This window comes from Acipenser ruthenus, chromosome 14 (assembly GCF_902713425.1).
Source record: "Acipenser ruthenus chromosome 14, fAciRut3.2 maternal haplotype, whole genome shotgun sequence".
NCBI classification, from domain to species: domain Eukaryota; kingdom Metazoa; phylum Chordata; class Actinopteri; order Acipenseriformes; family Acipenseridae; genus Acipenser; species Acipenser ruthenus.
The window spans coordinates 36,577,269-36,597,489 of NC_081202.1; the positions used below are offsets into that span (position 1 = coordinate 36,577,269).

At 38.0% G+C, this 20,221-nt stretch overlaps 1 protein-coding gene across 2 annotated transcripts in view; it reads right to left on the reverse strand.

Annotated features, from left to right (window-relative positions):
* LOC117419543 (pleiotrophin-like) overlaps window positions 1–18,004 on the reverse strand; it is an 83,173-nt gene extending 65,169 nt beyond the window's left edge. Inside the window, exon 1 of one of the 2 annotated variants that reach the window (XM_058986472.1) lies at window positions 17,896–18,004. The gene's annotated coding sequence lies outside the window, so the exon portion shown is untranslated. Of the gene's footprint in view, window positions 1–4,155; window positions 4,414–17,895 lie in introns of those variants that run through there. The other variant, XM_034032366.3, reaches the window with a different exon arrangement.
* Between the last annotated feature and the right edge of the window lie 2,217 nt (window positions 18,005–20,221).

A 20,221-nucleotide genomic window follows, 5' to 3' on the forward strand; every position in this document is an offset into this window, starting at 1 on the left:
CTGTCCTGTTTGTTTGACTGGTCTGTTAGATTACCCTAGGGCAGTGTGTGAGTGTAGTACTTATCCGGAGTTCAGCTGTAACCAGACCTTTTATTATGTTTCTGATGTACAGCGTCTGGGGATGTGCTTTAGAAATGGAAAGTGTATGGTAATGCAGGTTCATAACAGCGACAGTAGAGAGGTCACTCGAGTGGAAGTTCCTGTCCCGAGAATACCCTCCATTCTTGCTCCATTCATTCAGTCTACACCCTCAAGTCTTGTTTATTTTGATTGAATTATTAAAACCTGCAGATCTCTTTATTGCATCCCCGCCCCCAAGCACTGATCTGCTTTAACCTTCTACACTACACACTTCCAGTCCTCAAAACCACTGTCTTCCACAATGCAGCCTGACACCCCAGCTACGAGCTCCTCAAAACCACTGTCTTCCACAATGCAGCCTGACACCCCAGCTACGAGCTCCTCAAAACCACTCTCTTCCACAATGCAGCCTGACACCCCAGCTACGAGCTCCTCAAAACCACTGTCTTCCACAATGCAGACTGACACCCCAGCTACGAGCTCCTCAAAACCACTGTCTTCCACAATGCAGCCTGACACCCCAGCTACGAGCTCCTCAAAACCACTGTCTTCCACAATGCAGACTGACACCCCAGCTATGAGCTCCTCAAAACCACTGTCTTCACATTTCATTTATTTAATACCTGCCAACAAACAGGACGCCCCCAAAATGTTGCACATGGTACGTAAAACTGAACCAGACCAATATCCCATCTCATGCCGATAACAACTGTATCCCCATGCTGTAAAGTGTTTCAGCCAATCAGAATGCTGCATATTTCTTCTTTCCTGAGTTTCACAGCACCTTTAAAGAGTAATTAGCAGGGTTCTGAAGAATATAGTGTTTCACATCCCCACATGTTGCTACAACAGTTTACCTGCCATTTTTCTGTTCATTGTTCAACATCCTGACAACTTTTTACACTTACAACTTTAAAGTCAGTTTAAAATCTCTTTTCAAAATGTCTGCTCCAATGCACTGGGGTTTCAATACAGGAAGAGCTGCGAAAATCTCCAGGTTCCTTGTATCAAGTAATGCAGTACTAACATTCAAAGCCACCAACGTATTTTCAGCGCTTAAAGCTCCACCGCTGTTAGTGTGCGGTTTGGTGCTTTCATTGATTTTTTTCAGCCTGATCGAATTCATCATCCCTCTGACACTCTGGATCTTATATGCTTGCATATGCTCATTGCTGTAACTAAATAACCAGTGAAATTCAATAAGCTTAATAATAATAATGGCTAAGTCTGTCTGGCTTCAACTGATCGCTCAATATCACACATAAGTCCACACTTGATGATGGTGAAACTTTGCAAGCCAGTGGTACGCACAGTGTGTAATGTAGAAGAGTATGACTGCGGGCACCAATGATGACAAATACTGTAAAATACGAGTACATACATGTCAACAGTCCCTATATGGTCGGGACAGTCCCGATTTCCTAGCAAATGTCCCACGTCCCGATGTATAGGAAGAAAGTCCCGATATTTACCCATAGAAAAAATAAATTATTTAGTACAGTAGAGTTAGTGAAAACTACACGCTGTGCTCTTCGTGTGGCTGACACATCTGCTGATCACTAACTTACCGGTATACAAGGTAAGAATGCTTCATTATGTCTATTTTTACTGTCATGATGGTCGTGCCGTGTTGAATTGGGGAGGATAGGTCTATTATATGATAATGAGTGTTTTTTGCGTATGACTCCTCCCATATGTATGATGCATATGACCCCCCAGGAGACGAGCGTCCAGCTGAACAGTTTCCAAATGTTGGCAAGTATGCGAGTATCAGCACACCCCTAGTAAAAACCTTATTGTACACTGTATTAGAAAGTAATAAGAAATGTCTTTCAATTAAACACAGATATATGGTACTGAATTATAATTATAATAATTAAAACAGTGCTAACCAAGGCATCAATTTTCTTTCCTCATTAAAATTGGTCCCCTTATCGTTGTGCTGAAAATATGTTTGTTATTTGTTTATTTCCTTGAATTAATACTTTTGTGATACTAACCTTAAACACACCTTAACTTAAAATAAATCCAATACAAAATGCTCTTTACAAACACTTGTCTTTCTACTTCTGTCAACTGTGTAAAATATTATTCTACATATAAAAGCAATACACCCCTCTAAACTGCCACTTACCAGTAGGAGTGAGTTTTTTATGTCACTGTGAATGGCCCTATACTTTCTCTTGTGCCATTACCGGTACATAATATACATGTATTTAAAATAAATAATGTTAATATATACCTGTACACTAAGAATCATTAAAACAAAACAAAAAAACATGAGTTGCAAAATATTTTACACCTTAAGAGTGCCGAGATGGCTTAAGGAGTCGTTTTTCCCCTCCTTGGTTCAAATTCATATTAGGTCACTAAATCTCGCTTCTCAGTGAACATTATTGTACGTCGTGAACCACACAGTTCAGGACACTGAGAATCTCGGCAGACTGGACTGTTCTCTCACCTCCTTAAACATGGTCCTTCCAGGGAAGTCTTGATGACTGCTTGCAGGGCAATGTGGGGAAACTCACTCTATGGATCCAGAACCATTTATCATCACTAATCTTCATTGCAAAACATGCTTAATCAAACACTTAGCCAAGTAAAATGCTTTAGTAGTTACTTTCTGCTGTTAAGAGTTGATATCATTTCCATATCCCATTTTAAAGTATTTTCAAACATTGCATCTTCTTTTAAACCACTTTTAAAGTCTGAATTTAGATGACAAACTCCAACTCAAAAGGGAGCTTGATACCGATGTATTAAATTAATTGATGGACATATTCATTTGATCAAACCAAAGTGTCAACTTTGAATTTCTCAAAACAACACTGTGTAAGTTATGGTCTTGCATGTTAACAGCTTCACAAATACTTAAAAATTAATTCCACTAAAACAGTATTACGGAATCTAAAAGAAATCCTTTAACATGGCCCTTATCAAGTGGTTTTCTAATTATACTTTCCATGCAGTGTTACTGAAGATCTTAAAGTTACCTATGAAATGCATCTTGAAATTAGCAGTATACATATAAGTACAAGATCTGAATATGCTTGTTGTCTAACTCAATTTTTCCGGAAGCAACATTTTCCTACGTCATTAAAAAAATATATGGATATTTAACACAATTTGCGCTGCATACACTTGTTTGTTAATTTCACCCCCTGTGTGAGCTGGGGTATGATGCATTAAAACAAGATTAGTGCAGTTAGATTAAATGTACAAGAACTACAAATGCGACTGGGCATTATAAGTTCCAAAAACCCTCAAAAAAACGACCCACTTGCAATTATTTTTTTCCCCCCAAAAAGCGACAAAAAGTATTACTTCAGTAATTTGCAGTATAATGCAGTATTTTGGATACCGTGACTTTGTAATGCAATACAACCTATACTGGCATAATAATAGACCCCCAAGGACTGGTGCCCATGGTGACAAAACCCACTGTATCTGACTAGCCAAAACCACTTGAAAACTAACACTAAATTATAAAAACAAAAGTTTACCATGGTAACATTTTGTGCATTTTTTTTAGTTTCCTGTGCTTATCCTATACAATGAGAACGCTTGACAATGGTTGGTCATGTGTTTTACCTTTCTTTTACTATTATTATCTATACTTTTTGCAATAAAATTTAATGGCGAAAAACAGTTGTAGACACAGCTATCGTATCAGGTCCAACTTTCTGAAGAGTTACATTTTCAGAAGTGACACTCATATTAATGGAGCCTATAGCACCACAGTCATATCCAGTAAAAGGAAGATTAATCAGTACCAGTAATCTTTTCAAACTAACTTGTTGACTATCCATTTATAGAACATTCCCACAAAAAAGGAGCAGTCAATTCAAGAAACCAACTAGAAGCTGTGTACCAGGAACAACACATGGCATCCCTTCAAAAGGTCTTTTTTAAAAAAACTTGCAATAAACAAAAATCCACCAACTACTAAGGAAGCTGAGAGCGGGTTCTTTTTATGACTGGAGCTGATCAGAGTGCTGAAACCAGCTCCTTCCCTTCTGTTTGTTTTGTCTCCACTCTTCCCCATTTGAGAAAATCTCTCCAGTCTGCACTTACTTTAAGTTTGGAAGGTAGAAGTAGATGAACGTTGCCTTGTTTTTCTGTCCTCTCTCTCCTTCTCACTCGCTGGCTCTGCCCAGAGACTTGCAATGTGATGCCTACTTTGTTCTGAAGATACTGAACTGAAAGCTCTTTTCCTGACTCGTGATCTGAGGCTCATTAAGAAAAGGTCACTCCAGGGACAGTGTTCTCTTCAGGGGGAGAGCTATAGAAAGAGAGAAAGAATAACAGAGGCAGGGACGGGGGGCAGAGAATCAGAAGAAATTGAAGTTGAGAGAGCAAGAGAACGGAAGCATGAGAAAAAAGTATTGAGAGAAGGGGTGGGGAAAGGCAAGGGACTTGGGGAGTTAAAGAAAGAATATTGAGAGTTGTGGACTTAGCAAGAGGTACAATGAGATACAGAGGGTTAGGAGGCAGTCTGGTACTCCCTCACAGCTAGAGATGCATATAGAGGGAGATTTGGGGCACTGCTCCAGTGAATGAAAGAGGGTTACATTTCAGGAAGTGATGGGTACTGTTATAGTAAGATTTAGAGGGGTACAGATTGAAAGAGAGTTGGGGCTCTGTCAAAGTGAGGTATAGAAGGGTAAAGACTGAGGGGGAGTTTAGGGCTCCATTACAATGGGAGTTTGAAGGGTACAGATTGAGGGAGGCTCTGTTACAGTGAGGTAAAGATTGAGGGAGAGTTGATTTTTGAATGCAGCATATTAAAGTCAATATTTTGAGTGAGACAGAGCATGTACTTATTGTTCAAGGGTGCCACAGAGGTAAGAATGCTATTTATTTTATAGTGGGCTCAATACTATCATGCAAAGGATTGTGAGGCGGAATGTGAGGGTGGTATTATATGGGGGCAGTATGAAGATGGAGGACTCTATGGACAAACACAATAAACATGTGTAACAGTATACAAATATTGACTTAAGTTGCAGCTTATATTGGAAAACCGTTGCCCTGACGGTTGAAAAAGGGGCAGACAGTGGGTAATAATGCCCAAAGCCTCAAGCTTTCCACTGTACATTTTTATTTTTACAAATCATTCATCCAGAGAAATCTGTGATGCTGTGGTTGGTCCACCTTTTGTTTATTGTGGGGTGGCGTTAGAGGGCCGCGATTGACTACTTGACTGGGCAAGAGCACAAACAATGTTTGGTCTTGTGACCCTGCAGTAGCTAATTGGGATGCATGTTTCAATGTAATAGTTTTAATAATGTGTACTGCTTCTACTTATTGTTTTTCACGCACATTCATGCTTACTGCATTTATGGTAAATTATCTGAGTATGTTTATTCAGCTCACTTCATTAATTAGTTAACAATTTACTTTGGAGCATATGCCAATTAATGCAACTGTTTGCGAACTCTGGTTCCACACCTAGAGCATCTGTCAAAGTCAACATCAAGCTGACATGTCATGTTCACACAAGGGATATTAAAAAGGGTCTTTTAATCATGAAACCTGTTTCATTTGCAGGTCTGTTTGTTACAGTGAACAAAGGCCTCCTTCACTACAACAGCTCCCTGGCAATGTGTGGCTAAAGATGTAGGGGTGAAGTTTCAGACTTGTCTTCCCCCATGTTCTGAACGTGAAACCTCTTTTGTATTAGTTGTATTTCTTTTTTTTGTGAGCTCCATTGTAAAAAGAAATGTTGTGGCTTCTGGTTTAACATTTAAAAACTGCAACTTTCCATTGTTTATTTCAAATCTTTGTTTAAGCATTTAACAACCAAATAATACTAATACCATCTAAAAGAAAACACAGCTTACATTTTGAAAAAACAGAAGCTTCTAGAGAGTTTTTAGTACACTTTCTTTTGTTGCTATCTCTTTTGTATTGTATACAAAGGGTGAGTGTTTTGTGTGGTATTTATACTTGTAAGCACTTATTATGGAGCCTGCGATATTGTTTTTAGTTCAATAACTAACTCCTCCCATTTGAACGAGCGTGAACAATCAATTCACATAGGAGCGGAACCTCAAACCACGTGCCTTTTAGCAACGTTCTGACAAAATGCATGATTGGCCTCAGCACTTCCTGCTGGTTTGTTTAATGCATTTTCTGTTCCCCTTTTTCACTTGGTGGCAGGACTAATGAAGTGCAGCTGATTTACTGTAGTCATAAAAAACACGATTGCAAAACTATGACATTTTTGCATTGTCGCCCCGCAACAGTATCGCAACAGTTAAATATATGGCTGTGGTTTCCCACTGTATATTCGATAAAGCTCCCTCCTTTCCTGATGATTTTATTAATATACATATTAAATTACTGTTGCAAGGGCTTATTTAATATAGACATCCACCACTATACCCCTAAACTTTGTCTATCAACCATCCACAAAATGTTGTGTGTGGGGGAGGGGCATGGGAAACCTACATGTATTGTTGCTAAGAATTAAGAGTGCAACATTTGCTTGTTTTTTTGGAGGGTGGAGTTCCTCGTCACTCAAAGGCCTCTGCTTTCTGAGGGCCAACACTCAACATAGCTTAATATCCCACGGAAGGCATGTGGTTGAGGTAATTTCTTACAAAATGGATGTCACTTATTGGTTTTTTAATACTTGCTCTATTCTGCTGTTCCACAAATTTCTCTGTCTTCTGCAGACAGAATTCGAAATCTGCAAACCTTTGCTATTTGTTTTGGTATTGACGGTGTTTTGTACTCATGGTAGAGTATGTTTTTAAAAATTGAGGTTAGTAGTGTTATAATCAACCTTATAACACATGTGTGACGGAGTGAAGACTCGTCACTTGTAAATAGCGTGTATTTTTGTGATTTATTGTTTTCCTTATAAAATGTACCGCTACTTGTTTTGACTCATTGACATATTCTGCAGTATAAATGTGTATTATTCCACCAGCTACATCAATAACAGTATTATCTTTATTTTCATATTTAAATGTGTTAACTGTATTACTTTAGAAATGTTTAATAGTGTTAAATGTGTGGGTGGTCTCTGAATCCAGGAAAGGGTTGATTTTAGCCTTGTCTTCCATGTGAGAATGTGGTGTCAAATGTGGGCCTTGATTGGTGGGCCAATGAATGAATGAATTATTCAGTTTGGTTTCAATGATGCAGGTGTGTGTGTATAAAAGGCTGCCTCTGGCCTGTAACATCAGTCCTGTAGAGACTGGGGCAGAGGAAGGAGCGCCAGTGGGGGTGCTGCCAAAAGCGGGTCTGTGTATTGTTATTATTGTTTAAAAATTATTTGTTTTGTTATATTTTTGTTGTATAAAAGTGCTAAAGTGCTTAAGAGCATTACTATTTCAACGGCGGCAATCTTATTATATCTTATCTTATTATACACAGGTCTCATGCCAGCACTTTAAAGAATGCTGTACATATTTGCCAAAATTTTAGTTCAACCCTGTTTAATAAGTCACGTCCAGTAACATACAAACAGAAACTGTGTGTGCGTCTCTGAGTGTCCAGTGTTTTGTTGTATATTGGTGGCATGCTTGTCTCCACAAGTGTCAGTCAGCCAGCAAATGGTGGGAAACAGGGGCCTTAAGAGTAGTTTATTCCTCAGCTGCCTGAAATTTCTGTCAGGGACAGCTTCCCGCTGAGAATCCCAAACAAAACCCACATTCACATCCCTTGCCTCCTGTTGCAATGAACCCTGATCTCTAGTTCCCTGGGCCCCAGTGTGAAGCCTTCTAAGGGTTACAATGCAGGCCTGATTCAGAGCTCAACAGCAGCAGGCTTTCATTCGGAGGGGACCCTCTCTAATTCCCTCCCACCTCTAGCTCTGTGTGTTTGCTCTCAGCTTTTCTTCTCTCCCTGTTTGAATCATCCCAGCTCAGAGGCTCTGTGGGACTACAAAAATAAAACAGCGCTGTCCCACTGTGACCTTGTGTAATCCGGCACAAAGATAAATAAGAAGTACTGCACTATATTCACAATCTTTTGTAACTAAAACAACCTTTATATACAGCAAAGCGCATTGCCTTCACGTCTATTTTCCCAGAAGCGGTATTAGAGTACTAAATTAAGGTACGTTTCACAGAGATCTGCATAACTCAGACAAGCTTTGGCTATGTTTTTTAGTACATACCTTCACAAGAGGACATATTACTTTTCTTTATTGATTTAATTTCTCTTAAGTGTTCAAAAATGTAACATACAGTGTATTGGTAGTCAAAGGTACTAAAAATCCATACAGTTAGATATTGATACATCTAACAAAACACTGTTTACTCAAAATGGATTTTTTGAAGAAAAAAGTAGTACAATACATTTGCCAAACTGTTTTGCCTACAGGTGATTTTTTAAGTAGGATAAATAAGCAGTCCACTGCTGTAAATACATTGTTTTTGTGCTGTGTCGAAGCTGAATGCACAGAGCAAAGTTTTCTTGTTTGAATGTGTTTTTATTGAAGCTGAGGAGGCTTTTAACACTGAATCCCTGTTTCCATACAGCTTTATATATTGTAAATGTGTGCCAACAAAACAGGCAAAAAACCATTCAATGGCTATTAAAGTAATTGCAGCTAACCTATATTCCATACTTTTTTTTAGCAAACATGTATTTTCATTTTTAAACATGATATCTACTTCTACACTAGGTTAAAGACAGTTCTTGTTTTGCTTGCTACACAACATGCCGGAATGACAGTTTGAAATGACTGTTTAGAATCCAGGTTTCTGGTTAGGAACAGAGCACAAGATGACAACCGAACACTGGTTCTGACTTCAGCACACAACCAGAGCAGTCTTGGTATTAAATTTACTGTATACAATATACAAGAAAATGTCAATAAGCTATTGAGTTCATTCAGCTATTGAGATCACATTCCTGTACGTGATGCCAGGCAGAGCGTATCCTAGCAACCTGAGCAGCTACTGTGTTTAAAAATGATCTTGGGGGATCTCTCGGGTGAGAATAGGTGAGTCTATTGCAGGGGTGTGGAATTTCTGAAAAAACTACTTGTCCAAGGGACAAAATGGTTGCAAAATCCTCTTGTCCTTTTTAAAAATCTATTTGCCCGCTTCCCTCTTTTTTTCAATGTCATATTTTTTGTTTTTTGATGTGGCCCACAGCTGACTGCTGCTACTGGCAGTGGTGCCATTATCACTGGCAGTAGGTTCACGTGGCTTTTTCATAGTTTAGTTAGTTAGAGGCTTAGTTTACAACTACAGGTATTTCCTAATGATGTAGAAATATGTAGAAATATGCAGGTGGCCAGATACAATTCCAGAACACATTGCCTTATAAAACAGAACGCAAAGTATTTTTCTTCACTCGGACATCAATTAAATTAAAATTACTACTTTTCTGTATATTGATGTCAGTAAAAAAAAAAGAAAAATTTAGGAATTCACACATTGAGACAGCGAGATAAAATGTACTGACAACGCAATTGTTTGAATAATTACTATAAATTATATTTGTAATTAATTTAGAACAATTTGTAGATTTTATTTTTCACTTTGACATTATAGACTTTTTTTGTGTTGATCAGTGGCAAAAACTCCTAATTAAATCCATTTTGATTCCATGTTGTAACACAATAAAATGTGGAAAAGTCCAAGGGGGGTGAATACTTTTGACAGCCACTGTATATAAAGTTTATTTATCATAATTTCTACCAAGCATTTTTTGGTGTTGCATCCTAAAATATATGTTACGGTACGCTTTTGTCATTCAATTCATGGAACAGGAAAGTGTGTGCTTTTATTGCACCTGTTATGTATTTAGAATTCTGTTCTGAAACAATAAATACTTATTTTTTTCATACGGTTCATCTTTTGCGAACCGTAGAATTCTCGTCTGACAGACGATAAGGTACCGGATCTGGGATCCAATGCGATCAGGCACAAATGAACCCCTGCATACATCTACTGTTATAACTTACATGAACGTGATGCTGGCTCTTTAATGGCAGTGCCAAATTAATCGCTGGGGCTGACAACAAACAATAGAGGAACCAAAAGTTTTAGGTTACTACAATCCTGCACCAGTGCATGAACAGAGAAGGAGAATAGCCTACAGAGGGGCCTCACAATCCCGTAATAATCACACAGTACATGACAAATATTTGTATCAAAGTTGAATTATTGCCCACTGCAATCTGTAACATCTACAGGAGGCTCTGAGTGTATGATAAAAGCGTGGTGGAGATTGATTAAAATTAAAATAAGCGTACCCATTTTACGAATCAGCATTGTTAGATTATTTTATAATCTTTATTAAAGTTTATACTGCACAATAAAGGGTTTTATATTATGTGTGTCGGGGGTGAGTTCAGTTTTGACAATGTCTATTCTGAGCTTACTGTTCGGGACATGGGATGAGCAGAGACAGAATTCTACAGAATCTCACAGAAACCCAGAACACCGGCGAGAACTTATCGTGCAAAGCGAAAACAGCTGGAGCCGTGCCGTCTTGTCTTCCATTCTCACGGCATATTATCTGCTTCTTATATGCATATGTGGCAAAGTGGTTAATAGTGGATCAAAGACCAGGCAGACAATTGTAATCCAGGTGCGAAGGTTTGTTTTTATTTGTTTTTGTCCAGTGTCTGGTGGCTAAAACAAACAGTAAATAATAATGCTGGTAAGTAATACAGCGGTGTGTATTACTTACGTCAATGAGTTAGTGTACCGAAGCTCCGCCCCTTTTCTACATGACTTCCTTTTAACCCTCGGAACGAAGTGTCAGGCCAAGTAGTCTAGGGTACTCTGTTCCCGTTACTTAGCGCCCTCACAGGTCGGGAGGGAGATTTACCACCAAGAATCATTGTCTTTCTGTCACAGCATATAATCTGCTTAATAATAACATATTTCTGAGAGCTACATGTAGAAATTAATTAAACTACTTATTGACAACCATATATGGACATTGGTTGTATTTCAAATGCTGCACATGTCTTGTGCTTGAGAGATGAAACTCTTATGTATAAAGGGTGACGCAAGCCACCATCCGGAGCTCAGGTACATACTACTGAGACCGGAGCTCGCTGCTCTGTTTGTATTCTATTACTACAATAAACTAGACCTTATTTGTACTACCTTTACACATTAGTGGTGTGTGTTTTTTTTACAGCACCCTAAAATTGAAAAGTATAGTCTTTTTTCCCCCTATTTTTTTCCTCTCTGAAAACAGGCTGATATTTTTAACATAGCCTTCTTAGATAAGGTGAAATATACAGAATTTTAAAAGCAAGGCGTGTACTGCAGCTTTGTTATTGTATTACAGTATGTGGATCAATTAAAAAAACGTTAATTGAGAAGACTGCTACAAGAAATACCATTAATGGTGTTCCACATGGTGTTATTTTTTATAATTTACTATGGATTTTGTCTTGAAAGGTCACATATTGTTAGAATCTAAACTGCAGCATTGGATTGTATTCTAAATCAATTCGAAAAATCCATTTACTCGAGTGCCGAAACAAGGATAACTGACTGTGTAACATTTACAACAAAATCATTATTTACCATATCTGGTTCCTGCACTGTACCTATTTCCATTATTTCATTTAAAATAATCATGATTGCTTTGATGTTTATTATTCACATACCCTGGATCATTAATCAACTGTGAAATGAAGTGTTTGTAGAGTTGGCTCAAACCAGAAAACTCTTTAGCAGAATGTCATATCCAGCTGATGTATTAATACAGTATATCTCCTCTGCCTTACTATCATGCTGAGCATCTTTAGACAGTTTAAACCAGAAAACCGGCAGGAAGTTATTAAAAATATATTGCAAGGATACATACTGTTCAGAAAAGGAGTAACAGCAAAATAATTCCATTAAATCTTACCTGATATGTATTGCCATAACTCTTTACATCTCCTGCATGTGCACATTATGCTAAAAGTGAATTCGATTTTTGAATGATAATTGTGCTGTACTTCCGGTCAATTTTGAGAGGTTATATGGACTACACTGAAAACACACCCGTCATAGTGCCTGCTACTCAAAGCGGTCTAGGATTGCAGTAACTGTATTCTGTTACTGCAGTCCTTGTAAGACTGTCCAAATGTTCTTGTGTCAGTTTATTCCTGTGTTTGTTTTTTACAGTGTTCATTGTGGAGAAAGTCGATTTACAGGTGTGCTAACAAAAAAAGACAGCACCATTTGAGCACTTTGTCTCAGAATTGGATAGTGCAAATCACAGACAACAATCCAAAAATGATAAACTCCTTGCCTCAGCTCTGCTTTCAAAATGTCATCTGACTGGAACTAGTCTGTCTAGGTCTGTGAGAGCAGGTGACACAGATGAAACACTTGCAAGAAAAGAGTTCTCAACAAAACTAAAAAGTTCTTTCAGACCCACAATATCTTCAAGTCTGGACTGAAATTCCTTCTGTAGTTCGTCCAAAAGAAGTACAAAAAAAACAGCTCTATAATGATTCAGTAGGCCTGTATTGTCTGATGTGACTTTAATTTTGGAAAATGCAGAAAGGTAGCACTTTGTAAGTCAGGAACAAATAATGTTCTTATTTTGCTCTGAAATGCTGTTTAACATGGAGCATGTCACTTGGCATTTTTTGCTTGCCTCGTAATTGTAGGTTGAGAACATTGAGTGACCCTGTAATGTCAGTAAGAAAAGCCAGCTTTATTAGCCAGTCAGGATCATCAAGTTCCTTTTCTTCCTTTCCCTTACTTTCAAGGAAGTTGCGAATTACAGGGAGCAGGCTGAGAAATTGTTCCAGCACTCGTCTTCGAGAAAGCCACCTGACTTCGCTATGCATAACCAGATCGCCGTACTCCATTTCATACTCCTCAATTATTCTCTGAACTGCCGGTGGTTCAGGGCTTTTGAAACAATTAAATTCACAATCTTGGTGACAACCTGCATAATCTTTTGCATTTCGCCATTTTTCACCTTGCCTCTTTCTTCTCCTCTAAAATCTCTGATAACTCTTTAACACCTCTCCTTCCCCCCTCACTCCAACCCAACACCCTCCTTCTCCCCCCTCTCCTTTTCTTCCCCCTCATCTAATCTCTGTATCTCCATAACCCTGCAATCTACCACGCTCTCTCTCCCTCCTCCTCAGCCATGAACCTTTGAGTAACCCTGGACCCCTGCCTCTCCTACTCCCAGCACATCTCCACTCTAGCACGCACCTGCCGTTTCTTCATGAGCAACATACAAAGAATCCGACCCTTCCTCACCAACTACGCCATCCAGCTCCTGGTCCAGGCCCTGGTACTCTCCCACCTAGACTACTGCAACTCCTTCCCGATCGCCACTCGCATCCAGTTCAAGACTTGTACTCGCCTACCGATGCCTTGACCAGACTGCACCCAGCTACCTCCAGACCCTCATCTCTCCCTACACTCCCACCCGACCTCTCCGGTCCGCCTGCACTAGAGGACTGGCTGTACCTCCTCTACGCTCCCCTGCCTCCAGAGCCCACTCCTTCTCCACCCTCGCCCCGCAGTGGTGGAACAACCTTCCTACGGATGTCAGGACTGCCCAATCCCTGACTACCTTCCGGCACCTTTTCAGACAACACCTGGTAAACTCAACCCTTCCCTTCTGGAGAATATAGCACTCTACCTTTAATCACTTGCACTTATCTGCTCCATGTATTTAATCTTGCACTTAACCCAATCTGTAGTATCTTGTATTTCACTTGCACTCATATCTAACCCTGGTGTAACTATCAACACTGTTATCTGCTCTTGAACTGCCCCGATATCAAATTGTACTGTGTTTTGTATTTGCTTTTATTAGGACTGAAGTCATTGTATTTTGTATCTTGCTCTTAATTGTACTGTAATTCTTTATGTATTTTTTGAACTGTAAGTCGCCCTGGGTAAGGACGTCTGCTAAGAAATAAATAATAATAATAATAATAATAATAATAATAATAATAATAATAATAATAATAATATTAATCATAATATCTTTACCCCTTGTTTGCGTTTTCAGTGGAATCAAAACCATGAGTTCTTCACAGAAGCATTCGTCTTTGGGGAAATGAGCCCACACCCATAATTGTAATACATCGCATATGTCAGAACTCTCATCAAGAGCAAGACTATAACAAGGAGCTGTCGAAACATCTGAAATGACTTGTTGTCAGATGTCTTGGCCGATCGCTTCAACCCTCCTCATCACTGTAGTAACAGATAACTGTAGCCCCCTAATTTTCTGTTGAGGAAATCTGCATATAAAATTTCCGCAGAAGCCATGAATCATTCCTTTACAACTTCTGCATCTATAAAAGCCTTGGTGTGCTAATATCCATGCAATTTCAAAGAATGCCTCTGTCAGACGTTCTGCAAACAAGCTAACAGTTTTTAGCACTTTCTGTTTTTTTTCAATGAGCTGACAAGCTGGTTGATTTTGCTTTTCCGAATGGAACTACCAGGTGAGTATTTTTCATTAAGTTCCCCTTGCAGAGTTAAATAATGTCGCTCCAAATTGCTGGTTTTTAATACCAAGACGGCTTTCTGAAACATCAAGCAAACTGGCTTTTCAGATTCCTCGTTAAAAATAAAGGAAAAGTAATTTGTCCATCTCTCCTGAAATTACGGTGCTCATCCTCCTCATTTTCAGCAACTGGTGCACTCGTAGTGGAATCATTATGCAGGTCATGGTCGCTTTCACGGTTTTTATATAATTCTTGGGGTTTTTTTTCATCAACGGGACAAGATACCGATCCATTCTCTCTTACTGAAAGCATTCACGCCTTGCAACGTTGAGCGAGAAACAGAAGTTTAAATGCATTCTGGGAGTTGTATTTTACTCACCTCTCGGTCATGTAACCCTTATAACTCCCAGTGGTCATTTTGGTTTCTATTTCTAGCTCAACTGTGCAAGGTTTTGAATCCCCTTTTTTATTTCTAATTCAAACAAACCTTTATTAACGATTTGAGTGGCCCGCAAAATGAAGACCACTAATCTAAACAAGCTTTCTGTTAACTGAAAAAACATGAGGATTGCTTGCAACTGCAGTATCACGAGCCGGCAGTTGTGGTCTGGTGATGTTCTTGTGAAGAGTTACCACAAAGTATATTTTTGCTAAATTACCTAGTGCAGGATCCGGTCAGGATGTTTAACTAAACACCAGAACCACCGGCAGTCATTATGATGGTACACTTTAAACAACATCAATATTTAAATGAAACAACTCAAAAGTTTTATATCAAACATCTGCGTAGCCAAAACGCTGTATTTAAATGAACAATTAAACATAAAAGGGTTTATTTTCTAACTTACCACATATAAAGCACTACTTCAAAAGATGAAAACCTATAATAAATAAATATTTCAAAAGAAACCAGTGTGTAAACAGGTATATGTACATACAAAACTGTAAAAACGAGTAGTTTTTAAATCTAAAATGAAAGTAACATATGTTTATCTCTTGCGTGTGTGTCACTCGCAGAAGAGAATCTAGGCTGAGCTGCTGCAGCCTGCAGCTTTGCAGTTTTCTGATCGAAATATTTCTGCCGAAACACTGTGGCTAGCTTCAAGATGAAATCTCTCCTACTGATATTTTCCCCGGTGCATTCCTGGTACAAAATGAAGGAATTGATGGCTGCCAGGTCCAGTAGAGATAACAACAGGCTTGTATATAAAAACAAAATAGAATATTGTAGGTTATATTCAAAATAAAAACATCAAAATGATGGCTCTGGCGGTTCTAGATAGAGGGGATTATAACTTTTTTTTTTGCGCTCCTGCCTTTCAAAAGCCATTGGGGTATTTAATACATCTATTTAGGAAAAAAGAATGGACAACCGCATATCTTTCACACACGCAGAGTAATTCAAATTTTAAAAGCGAATACCGTCAAAATGACTGCCGTGGCGGTTCTAGTACTAAGATGTCAGCCTGCTAAAAATATTACTGTTGTTAAAATGTTGAAGAAAAGCATATTATTCATATAAACCAAGCTAATGCTTTATATGCATCTTCACTTAACGCATTGTATGCATTTTTACTTAAATGCAATTGTTACGGGTCTGGGGATGGCCTGACTCATTACATTACTGGTCACTTTGAAATAAAGAAACCGAGACAGTTATGCTTTCTCTTCCTTAGCCAGATTCTTTACTAATGACACAAAAATACATTTTACTTCCATCAGTTTCCATTTATTTTACAGAAAATAACCATTACATTTTCATTAACTGGTTATATTTCTTTTACTGTTCAGAAAACAATGTGCTACCGCCATCTTGTCTTGTTTCATAGCAATTCGTGTCTCCATTTTAATATAAACAAAATAACTTAATTTCACATAAAATGTATTTGTATCATCTGTATGTACGATTTCAAGAAATATATGCATAAGATTAAGGTATTTTACCATTAATATCAGTTTGATACTTCTTTCACTTTTTTACATTAGATATCATTCCTGATATCTTATACCCCAGTGGCTTACTGCACTGCCACTAACTGGACAGTAGTGGGATAACAGGCTAGCAGTTTTAGTAGAGGTATAGCTTTTTTAAGTGAAGGGTATGATAAACAAAACTCCATTAGTTTTTAGACATCAGACATTTCTCTGTCTATCACACAATATATGTATTTTTTAGCATGATTTCAGTAATGCATTACAGGTATATCAGCTTTCAACACATTGTAACCACATAGCATGGGAGGATGCAGTGACGTCAATTAGGATGTGTTGACAGCTTTCAGACAGAGATAAATACTGGAGTCAAACTCCACAAAATTGTTCTCTCAATCTCCGATCTCAACCTGAGCTTGTGACTTGAAGAACCCAACCTTTGCAGTTTGAATCCCGAATAGAAAAATGTGCCTGAAAACTCTCTCACCTACTTGACATTACCTGACTGCTCTGTATTAATTACTCCTTAAAAGAAAAGGGTAATCATAAATTCTCTGCCTGAAAAGTAGATGTCTTCTATAAGTAGAATATGCTAACACTGTTAGTTTTAGATGGGTGGATGAGATTGTTTTGTATGCCTGAACAACATGGTACTTAAGCTTTAAAATAGGATTGCACTCCTGAAAGATAGCATTATGTTGTAAACTGAATGTTTTTGGATTGAGAATTTGGACTCTTGATAAACATAGTGCTCTCCTCTTACAATTATAAGCTATTATGATAGAATTGAGCTCCTGAAAGATAGGATTGTATTTTAAACTTTTTTTTTTTTTAATTGAGGGCTGGACTCTTGATAAACATAATCTCTCTGAAGGAAGCTACTCTTCTCTTTTGCTAAATGCTTAAAATAGGATAACGCTTTTAAAAAGATAGGATTATATTATATTAAAATGTTTTTAAATTGAGAATGTGATCTTAACAAAGGTAGTGTGTTTTTTAATAAATAGTCTCTCCAAAGGAGGCTGTTATCCTATTATAGTGTTGTGACTGTTTCTTTGTTCCTCTAAAAGGTGTATTGGGTTGCTTAAATTCATTTCACTCTGGCCTAGAGCACGAATATATAATTCACCTAACCCACCAGGATACCTGCCACTCCTGTGTCTACACTTATGAGGCACAAACGTTACAAAGGACTACACTGAAAACACATCTGTCACAGTGATTGCTACTCAAAGCAGTCAATTTCAAGAGGCTGCATGAAGGACTACACTGAAAACATATCTGTCATAGGAAAAGCAGTGATTGAGACTCAAAGGAGAGCTTCTGGGGGTTCCTTTAAAGAAAAAAAAGGCAGACATTTATAATGTTTTGTTTTTGGTAATGCATATCTGGAATAAAACCCAAGCCTCTTTACACAGCATGTTCAACCAGCCCTAAAGTTACAGCAATTATGCAACAAGTTTTCAACTTACCTTTAAAAAATCTTGGTTTTTGTCAGTTTCATTCATGGGAGATCTGAGTTGTGCTGAGGTTTAAGATTGGGTTAATTGCAGCATATCCTGAGTCCTGTACTGTGTCCATATATTGTACATCTTACTGGCTGCAAAGCATGAGTCACTATGGGAAGCAGCTGGTTGGTCACTGTCAGGAAAGAAGGCTGTCACTTAAGCAATAGAACCCAAGGAGGGCTTTACCGTCTGGTCAAGGCCCGCCTCGTGCCGTATGCTTTGAGCCAAAGTCCTGGTGCTGGAATATGTTGCTTCATGGGTATTTCCAATAGTACTAATGTCTCAATACTAAAAAACATCTTCTACTTACATGGAGCTGTTCTTCAGTTCAAAGCGAACATGGTTTGTGAACTGTTTGTAAAACATGTCTAAGAATAAAAGTACAGCTAACTTTTTATTTTTTAATTAGGATTTGAGTGCATGCTCGTGTATTTGTGTAAATTTGGGTATTTAAGTTACTGTTACTGTATTTAAGTTACTATTTACTATATATATATATATATATATATATATATGTGTGTGTGTGTGTGTGTGTGTGTGTGTGTGTGTGTGTGTGTGTGTGTGTGTGTTTTAGTAATTAAAAATACCTTAGTAGTCTAAATCTGTTAATGCTGATGGTGCTATTTGTTAAGTAACCTGTTCACAGTGTGTGTTCATAAAGTTTATTCAAAAACTCCTTCCTGGCTTTGTAGAGAAGAGAGCACTATCCTGACAGCAAACACTATTTATTTTTTGCTATTTTAAATTTAAATAGATAGATTCATTGAACGTATAACACAGACAACATTTAGAGGGCATATACTAGAATAGAGATTTTCTTTCATCAAACAGAACAATACATGAATAATGTATTTACGTATTTTCCGGCAGATTGATTTGATGGGGTTCCGAAAAATATAGCGTTACACGTCTTGCTAAATCTCCCCGTGTTGCTAAAACTATTTAAATAACGTACCTGTAATCAGGGCTGGCGTCAGGACTCGGGCATTCCGTGTAAGCGTCCAGGACCCCGACGCCCACATACATACAGAAATCAAATTGTAATTATGAGCAAATGTACTATTTCTGTGCCAGCCATCCTACTCAAGCAGCCTTAGAGCTAGAAATGTTTCACTAAACTAAACTATATGTGTGCAGTGCAGTGAAACTTTTCAGATCTGCCCTTTTTTCTGTTCTTTTCCTGCTTGTGCCCTATTCCCTTAATCCCGTCTCTCCTCACTCCCTGTTGTCTGTCGTCCTCCCCAGTTCTTCCTATAGCCGAAAGCTAGTGTCTGATCTCGACCTAGAATTATATAAATGTGCCAATTAAAGACATTCTATAATTTGTACATTTCTGTCATACTTTCCAACAATCGAGTTTCATCTGACAAGCGTTTTGTCGAGCCTCATTATCATAACGGCTATTATTATAATAACGCCTGAAAGCCTGTTATAATTATACGATTTTAAATCGTCAAAAATGAAAACTGCTGAACTTCTGGAACCTCCAAATAAAAAGAAACACAAATATGGATGTCAAGAACAGAAGGAAAAGACTACAAAAAAAGAAAATCTAAAAGAAAATTAAAAATGATTATTTCTGTAAAGTGTGTGTGTTCTGTTTTCTGTACTAAGTAGGCTACAGTAAAAAAATAAAATGCGCTCAAATCATTTTGTTTTAATTAAAAATAATATTTTACTATTTTCACACTGTACTGTACAGTAATGTTGAAAATGCAGCAGCATGATTTATTTTGTGCTATTTTGTGCTTTATTTTGTGTAGAAAGTGTGCTACAGGTATTCATTAGATTTTTATATAGGCCTACTGTACAGATTTATTACATTTTTTTTTTTTTTTAAATCAGACAACACATGTCTCCTGAATGTCCGGTTTAGCACGGGACTAATATCGAATTCTGAAAACCTTTTTGATAGAACCATATTTTTGATTTGGGGGTGAAGGTGGGGGGGTCCACTGGAGGTCCATTGCCAGGGGCCCACAAAAACCTGGCTCCAGCCCTGCCTGTAATTTTTCTTTTCATTGTTAACATCCTGACCACGTTTTATACTTATAACTTTAAAGTCTGATTCAAAGCTCTTTTCAAAATGTCCGCTCTAGTGCACTGGGGTCCTCTAAATCACTGCAGGAAGAGCAATAAAAAAAGCATAACAACAAGGGCTCTGACTTTCCTGTTCAATACCACATATCATGGTTTGACAATGTGGGCAATAATCCTTACACTATCAGTGCACTAGAGCAGTAGTCCATACGAGTTCAACACATTTCTCAGTAGATGCTAATCTACCTGG